This window comes from Hibiscus syriacus, unplaced genomic scaffold (genome assembly GCF_006381635.1).
Source record: "Hibiscus syriacus cultivar Baekdansim isolate YM2019G1 unplaced genomic scaffold, ASM638163v2 tig00111210_pilon, whole genome shotgun sequence".
NCBI lineage: Eukaryota > Viridiplantae > Streptophyta > Magnoliopsida > Malvales > Malvaceae > Hibiscus > Hibiscus syriacus.
This window is the reverse complement of record NW_024063021.1, coordinates 1,609,188-1,618,640: the sequence shown is the minus strand read 5'-3', so window position 1 is coordinate 1,618,640 and position 9,453 is coordinate 1,609,188. Positions and strand designations below refer to the sequence as shown.

Below are 9,453 nucleotides of genomic sequence, written 5' to 3'. Positions count from 1 at the left end.
ATTAATCAAGTTTGCAATCAGATAATGCATAGTATGTCAGGTTTGCATTCAGATAATGCAGATGAGTATGAGTGTCGAATTTAGATAATGCGTAGCATTATAGGCATTAGGGTTAGAGACCATTTAAAGGAGTATTCATGGAGAGGCCCTTAGTAGAGGATTAAGGGAAGCGTGAGACCCCTACTTCAGTGATAGAGCAGTAAAGCCTTAAGTAGGTAGCACATGACTTAGGTCATGCATGTACCTATTGCTTAGTACCGTGCGTTCAGCATGCTTGTGTTTATGAATTTCTTATGTTGCTCTAGATTAACGATTATACTGTTGGGCTTTGTAAACTCAGGCTTTGAATGTTTTCCGTTGGCAGGTCAGTAGCTTGGGCAGTTTATAGAGCACCGTCGTAACAAGACTTCTAGCATCTCCGACTGAGTACTTTGTTGTAGCTTTAGTGGCCATGTATTCATAGAACCTTACTCATTATTTCAGTTTATTAAACTCAGAGTTTGTATTAAATTGGTTTTAAATTATTCTTCACGGAGCTCCTGTTTTGTAACGTAACAAGACTTCTAGCATCTCCGACTGAGTACTTTGTTGTAGCTTTAGTGGCCATGTGTATTCATAGAACCTTACTCATTATTTCAGTTTATTAAACTCAGAGTTTGTATTAAATTGGTTTTAAATTATTCTTCACGGAGCTCCTGTTTTGTAAAATATTTTATACCAATTATTTATGTTTTATTTTATTATACCATTCAATATGTTTGAAAAGAAAATATATAGGTTTTGAAACTCAGGGGTTGCTTCGGGTTTAGGGTGTTACATTACCAACACTAAATGTATATATTTAGATTTTAAGGGAAATTTAATTCATGGAAAATCTTTATTAAGGGAAATAATTCTTTTTAGAACCATATTCTCATGTTTGGTCCGCGAAAAAGATTATTACTAGGTAATAATTTATTATCAATTGTAGTAGTTTTTTTGTTAAAATTGTGAGAAAATTATTACCTTCAAATTCTTAAGTATTTCACAATTCTCACCACTTTGGACAATAATATCTCTGGAATAATGAATTTTTTTTCATATAGGTCATTCTTAATTCTTATTCTCTGTGTTTTACTTAAAATTACAAAAAATAATAATAATATACATATAGTTTAATTTAGTAAAATATTAATAACTTTTAATAGTAAAAATTAATTTATATTTTCAATATATAGGTGAAAATGATATTATTATAAACAATTATAATTATTTAAAATAATATTTAACTTTGAGTTATTAAAAATGAATCTTGTACATTGAAAAATAATATCTTTGTCGACTTTAGACCACAACATTATTTTTTTCATATTATATTGTGTTTTATATATTAAATATGACACTTATGAAAATTATTTAAAAATATAAGTTTGATATGCTAATTATACTAGTTACATGTTAAATGTATTTTTCCCAAAGTTTAGATAGTGTGACAATTAAAATATTTCTATAGGTTTTCATTTAAATATTTATAATTTAATATCAAAGTTTAACTTGTTGAGATAATTTATAAAATATATATCCAAGTAACCTTATGTTTCCCCAACTAAACAATATTGTAATCTTACATTCATACTAAAAAAACTAAACAATGTAATACGACATTCACATAATCTTATTCTCAAAGGTAATCTTACATTTTGTGAATCAAACAACCCCTTAAGGTATTGGAGAAAGAGTAGGGGTGCTCAATCTGTTAATTCGGTTAACCGGTCGAACCGAATTATTCAAAATTCATTAATCAATTTTTTTCTTTAACCGTTAACCAAAACTGAATATTTTCCAAAAACTTAAATGAACCGAACTAAGTTCGGTTGACCAAATTAACTAAAATTTATAAATAATATATATCATATATCATATATTAATATTTATTATTTTTGATTTATTCGATTAATTCAGTTAAAACTGAAGATTTAACACCTTTAAAGCTAAATAATATATATAATATATTAAATATTTAATAATTTTGGTTAATTTGATTAATTCGGTTAATTTCGAACCGAATTAAGCGATAACCAAAGTTTGAAAAAATTATTAATCGTTAACCGATTGAAATTTCTCTTCGATCAATTAATGCGGTTTTAACCGAAATATGAACATCCCTAAGAAAGAGGCTTAGATTCTCTCTCTCATGCATTCTCCTCCAGATTTTTTTTCTTGACGATTATTTACTGTCATTTTCACTTCGACTATTCTCTCATTCTCTTACATAAAGTAACTGGTTGTGATTTTTCATCTAAACCAAAAGGAGTGAACCGTGAAAGGATACCGCAACCTATCTTTTCACACCAATAAACTTAAATTTTTAAATATAGAAAAATAAAAAAGCTTAAATTCTTAGAATAAAAACAGGTCTAAATTTTCAATATATGAAGAGTACAAGGATTGAGAGTATATTTTAACCCATACTTTTCTAAGTAATTAGGGGGTTCTCCCTCGGTGGATATATATTAACTCTCAAAAGATCTTGTTTCATGAGACTGTATTCTCATATTTTTCTATGTAAATTAAATGGATGGAAGGGTCATGAGCTTTCTTATTCAATTCTGAGATCAGAATTATTCGTCATTGAAATTTGGCTTCATTTTCCTTTCACATGATTATTTAAACTACTACTTAATTAATGTTCTTAAGAAAAGCTAAAGATTTATCTGTTTAAATTTCAAACCAAGAACAAGCTGCAGAGATCATGAATCCAAACCCCTCCAACAAAATCCCAAATTTGAATATTTTTATATTCATGTTCATGTCATACCATTAAGTATTAAATTCACAAAGAAAAAAGAAATAAAATCAAGTTGTTATATAAACAAAGCAAAATACTCCAGGCTTCCTGGAAAAATGGAAAAAGGTAGAATATAATTACGTTGTCGTTTCTGTCAACTTGATCTTCCCTTCTTCCTGCAAGTCCAATTTTCATTTGGCTTTGGTTCTTTTTGTTTTTGTCAATGGGTGTGCAATCAGTGGAAGAGTTGTTGGCATTTTCATGTAGGAAGCGAAAATAGGTAATGTTGTTAGCTATATGTGGTGGAGAGTCTGGTTATGGTGCTTATAAGGTGTTGAATTCACCATCCATGGTGAGTAAAAGGAAGAGGTTTCTGAAGCTCTTCGGAGCACTGGTTTCGTTATCCGAATCAATCTCGGATTCCGCTGAGACAATCAATGTCGTCTCCAAGGACCCGAAGGAGTTTCTAAACAGTTTAAAGCAAATATAAAAGATCGTTAGTTCGGATGATTTTTCTGTCTTTAATTAGTACTGCTCAGGCTTTAACAGTAGGTGTTTCCAGAGGCTATAAGCAAGAATCAGGGAATGTTTCTGAATTGGAAAATTCAAGCTTGACCGATAAGGTATTGGATAGGTTTATTTTTATTTTTTTTTCTGATTCTGGGACTGGTTTTGTATCTGTTGTTGTTGGTAGCTTTGCTAGGAATCTCGTGCTGGGATTTTGCTCCAATGGTGGACAAAATGGTGGGTCATCCGATGTGCCCAAATGGGTTTACGAAGACAAATGTAAAGAGCTAATGGCTGATTGCATACAGAGACTTGTAAGCACCGCTGTTGTGGTCTATATGGACAAGTCCATGAACATCAACTCTTACGATGAAATGTTAGCCGGGATGACCAATCCAAACCATCAAAGCAAAGTCACAGACCTCTTGGTTTCTGTTTGTAATGGTGTCGTCAAAACGCTGGTGAGAACGTCTCATCAAGTTTTGACGAGTTCAAACTCGGGCTCTACTCGTGCAACCGTCAATAATGGCGATGTTAATGCCAGTGGCACGAGAGACGGTTTTGATAACGGAGCGTTTGTCGAAGGAGTGAACAATGGGTGGGCGATAAGGTCTCATCCACATGGGCAGTTCCAAGGAGTAGGAAGTTTGTGCTAGATGTGACGGGAGGGTTACCCTCCAAACAATAAGATCCATAGCTGTGTTTCTGTTATGGAAGCTTTCACAGGGCTTGAAAAGAAGCGTTCGTGTTGTCCATGAGGAAGTTATCGAGAAGGGACTCGCCGTCATCCGATACATCAGCACGGAATCATCGGTTATCGTCACAGTTTGTCTCGCTATGTACTTGTATATCCTAGATGGTAGAAGGGTTCTTTTACCTGCTTGAATCCATCTTTTTCTGAAATTGCCTATACCAGAAGACCTTGTATTGTATGTATACTTCTTCCGCCACCAAAATGTATAACTAAGTTTCCTCCATAATTATTATTGATTCCAATGTGAATCATTAGTGTCACTGATGTATGCAATAATTAGTGGAATTTGTTGCCACAAATCAAATATTATTATTTATTTCCTTGACATGTCTCTTTGGGTGTGCATATATACAGAGCTTGTTTTCATCGATGTTAGGCACAATATTAAAAAGAATCATTAACGTTTGCCTTTTTTTCAATTACACCCTGCCTTTTTTTCAATTCCACCCTTAAAAAACCTTAGTAATTTAAATGATAACATTTCGGGTCTTTTAAATAATTCATTTTTAGATGATGAACTAATAGATTTCATTTTTAATCCCATATTCAATTATCATTTGATTCGATGAACTTAATAGAATATGTCACCGTTTCCATTACTTAAAATTAATATTTTAATCCTTTAAACGATTTTTTTATCACCGGACTCGAAAATATTTTGTTCAAGAATTGGGAAATGTTAGAGGTTTAACTCTTGGGATGTAACGTCTTAATCCAGTACGATCCGAAGATCGATGGACTATTACGTCACACGGACCACCAGAGTGTATTGAACTTATCTTTTGATATAACAAATATTTGTAAAATTTATTTTGGACTTAATCAAATATTTCAAAAATAATTCAAAGTCCAAAATAACTTGAAAAATATGTGTTCTTAATTGCTTTATATATCTGAAATATTTTCGAGTTAATTACAATATGTTTAAAGCTTTTTAAATATGAAAAATACTATTCAGTCACTATATGACACTGTTCATGATACTGTTCATACACGAGTACCTAGGGATGGACATTTAAACTCGACCCGATCCGATCGGGTCGGATTTTTCTAAAAAAAATCGTGGTCGGGTCGGGTTTGGGTTTAGGGTGAAAAAATTCCGACCCGACCCGAAAAATATATATAATTTTACCCTATATTTTTAGGGATAATTACAATAATATCCCTCTCTATATATTTTTTTCAATTAAGTCACTGTTTTTATTGAATAAAATAATTTTTTTATTATTTCGGGTCTGGTCGGGTCGGGTGAAATCTTGTTTTGGTCGGGTCGGGTCTCGGGTGGAGGGCTCTCTTGTTTTCGGGTCGGGTCGGGTGGACCAAAAACCCGATCCATGCCCATCCCTACGAGTACTGTTTATAGTTTGGAAACTTTGCACCCATAAATTGTTTTAACGAACCGATTTTCTTTAACAGTAATATTTTTAAGTAGGAATTTCAAAACTTTCATCAAAATTTCGAAACTTTCAAGAACAATGTGTTTCCAAAGTTTTGGTACTTTCACAAAGTTTCGAAATTGCATGTGCAGGTGGCCTTTATTGCATGTTTTTAAAGCTTTCCAACGGTCTTAAACGGCTAGCAACTCATTACACACAATAAAAATACTCCAAGGACACTTGAAGAAGGTTACTATACCTAATTAAGCTTAAAAATCAAGAGAAAAGAGTTTTTCATTCTTATTTTCATTTTCTCTTGTATATAGTGTATTGAGCCTTATTGAATATCTTTGTAAGCTTAAATATTTGTAAACACCTACCTAGTGAGGTATTCTTGTTTACCCAAATCAAACCTTGTAAAAGGGGAGTGGTTCTAGTTTAACCTTAGAAAACTAGAGAGTTGTAAAGGTTACACCTTATACTAGAAAGGTAATAACAAATTACTAAATTTGTTAGAAAATCCTTAGTGTGGAGCTAAGGCAGTGGATGTAGACTTGGTTGAAAAGTCAAACCACTATAAATCGTTGTGCCAAATCATTTATATTTATTGCTTCCAAAAATATTTAAAGGCCAATTCAACCCCTCTTAGCGATTTTCGGTTGATCGTTTCGAGCCCAATTGAGTGGCTAACCCAATTTCTTTTTTAAAACAACATATTCATTCACTTAAATCCATATATTGAAATAAACAATAAAATAAATACATAATACTTGTTTTACTAATATGGGATCCCATAAAATGACTTAAATGTAAATTTACAAAATATTCATACATATCATTCTGACTCGACATATAAGGGTCCATATACAGTACATGCCCACTAAATAATAAGCGGAGACGTACTCAAAAGAAATGGTCTAGGTGATGGCTCCTCCAAAAGCTCCTGCTACTATCTTGCGCATGAAAGCAAATTTCGAACGCCGAGCTCACAAACTCAGTGCCACACTAATAACCAACCTATATTATATGCATATTCTATTTCACATACTTATAAAATAAATATTAGGATACGAGTATGCTAGCTAAATCATACATAAAGAGGTAGGCATCATGGTGTGGCTGAGGGGCTACATCTCGGAGCTCAAGCACCTTTTTATCCTACCTAGGGTGGAAAATCCAGAATTCTACATCGGAAATGTACACCTTGTTAACTTGCTTCGTCGAGCCTTGGAGCATCTACACCCAGTTAGAAAAGAAGTTCCTAGTGTACTATCTTAGAGTTAGCCAAAACTTAGCATACAACCGTTACTCTGTTTTCTAGAGGGGTTCGGGTGTCTGACTCATTTCCCTAACACCATACAAGGAAAATCTTATGATTCCATAACTTATTGGGTTTCTAAATGAAATATCATATTGTTAGTATCATTTTCACTTGATGTCTTATTAGAGGATTTAAGAGTTGTTTGGGTTCTTCCACTGTCTCTAAAATCCCCATAATTTCTTACTTTAGAAACTGAGATAGTATCGTTATTGACCATCAGTATTGATAATGACTCGGGAGTATCTATACTCCCATTATAGTATTTATATCGATAACTTAAAATAAACTGTGAGAAAAGGGGGCAGTATCTTTATGGGGAGTATAGCTACGTAATCCTTGGTACCTATACTCCCATGAGTATCGTTACCAAAATTGGCCTCTGGAAAATCGATTTCGAAACCTCTCCTTCAGGTATCGAGACCGAGCCTATAGTGTTGATACTCTATACATAAGTATCGATATTGTTGCCTTAAATTTCTTAGATTTATGCCTTGCATAAGAACAATATCGATATGATACTCGAATATGCCATGTTTGGGCATATTAAATCCTTTCCAAAGCATCCTAGAGGCCCTAAGAAGTTTCCAAAACATTATTAGTATCTTATTTGAGTTTATTAAAGTCATAACAAGTCATACTAAAACTTAGGAACATATAAATCTATGATTTATCATAAACATGCGCTTAACCTTTAATAACTAATGCAAACTACACCAATTCATAAAAAGGCTTACAAATAGTTTAACAAGGTTAGAAGGGTGTTACCTTAAGGTCTTGGTAGCTGGAAAACGTTCCAATTCACCCAAGAGTTAACTTCTCCTTACCCCTTTGCTTTGGAACTTTCTCCAACCTCTTTCACTAACATAACATAGAAATTGTGTTACTAGCTTGTTTATGGGACATTTATGAATCTAAAAACACTTTCTAACTTCCGTCTTACCCCCAAAACAAGTTAGAATCTCCTAGGTCCTTAAACCCCCACTAATCAATTTTTTTGTTCAAAGCTTAAAACTAAGAATATAGCGCTTAAATTGAAGCTCTTGAAAGGATGATTATAATTCTTACCTTATCTAGACCCAACTTGGTGTTGAAATCCTTAAATCATCAACCTTGCTTTACTTGGGAAGATGAAGATAAAGAGAGAAAATGAAGAAAAGAGAAAGAGTGTTTGGTGAGGAAAATAGGGGAGTGGTTCACGTTGATATCATAGAAAATAAGGTGCTTTAGCTCTTGATTTGAAAAATGGGAAATTTAAACTATAGGCCCTCTTTCTTTTATTTCTTAATAAACTCATCCCAAAACCTTGTCACTTGGGTCCTATTTATGGGTCTCAAGTATACTCGAATTACTAACCTTGGGTTTGGGGTATTATAACTCTTCTATATTAATAAGAAATATCATCCTTGAAATTTTACCTGATTAGAAAAGATGCGGATACTAAAGTCGCATGTCTCCCTCGATTTCCCAGTTGACCTCTTCGACACCATGGTTCCTCCATAGTACTTTTACTAAAGAGATCTTTTTGTTTCATAGCTCCTTTACATTCTTTGCCAGAATACTTAACGGTTCCTCCTCTCAAGTCATATCTTGGCTTAACTCGATTTGCTCTAATGGTAGGATGTAGGAAGCGTTGGAATGATATCTCCTCAACATAGACACATGGAACATGTTATGGATACATTCTAACTCTGGAGGTAGGGCTAAATGGTATGCTATAGGTCTAATCCTCTCGAGAATCTTATACGGTCCTATGAAGCGCGGGTTTAGCTTTTCTTTGAGGACAAAATGATGCACCTTATTCCATTGATATACTTTAAGGAAAACCTTGTTTCTCACAACAAACTTGATGTCCTTACGCTTAAGTCCGAATAAGTCCTTTGTATATTGGAAGCTTCTTTTAGCTGATTCTGAATCAATTGAACTTTCTCCGCAGTTTCTCTAATGAAGTTAGGACCCATTAACTTCCCTTCACTAAGCTTAGTCCAACATAGGGGAGTCCTACACTTGCTCCCATATAAAGCCTTGTAAAGAGCCATTTGGATACTATAATGGTAGTTGTTATTGTACGTGAACTCCACTAGTGATAGGTGGTCTTCTCGACTATCCTCAAGGTTCATAATTGTGTACCTAAGCATGTCCTCAAGGATTTGAATAACACGCTCCGACTGATCATCTGTCTAGGGGTGAAAAGAAGTGCTAAAATACAAATTGGTGCCTAAGGATTTGTAAAGATCTTTCCAAAATTGGAAAATGAAACGAGGATCGCTATTGGATATGATCAAGGTCAGAAAGCCACGTGGTCTTATTATTTTATGGATATAGAATTATGCTAACCTTTCTAAGGTGAAATCCATCTGCATTGGGAGAAAAATGAGTCGACTTAGTTATCCTATCAACAAAAACCCATATTGCATCATGCCTTTTTCTAGTCTTAGGTAACCCAGTTACAAAGTCCATAGTCACTCTCTCCCACTTCCATTGAGGTATATGAATTGGTTAAAGCAACCATGAAGAAACTTGGTATTCTGCCTTAACTTGTTTACATACCAAACATTTTGCTACAAATTATAATATTTCCCTTTTCATACCCGACCAAAAATATAACAGTCACAATTCATGGTACATCTTATTACTACATGGGTGAACTGAGAGCGGACTGCAATGTGCTTCATGAAGAATCTTGTTACGCAACTGTTCGACTGAAGGCACACATAATTGACCTCTAAAG

At 33.7% G+C, this 9,453-nt stretch overlaps 1 pseudogene; it reads left to right on the top strand.

The window, feature by feature from the left end:
- Positions 1–2,990: 2,990 nt before the first annotated feature.
- Positions 2,991–4,159, top strand: LOC120156016 (annotated as a pseudogene).
- The last annotated feature ends 5,294 nt before the right edge of the window (positions 4,160–9,453 follow it).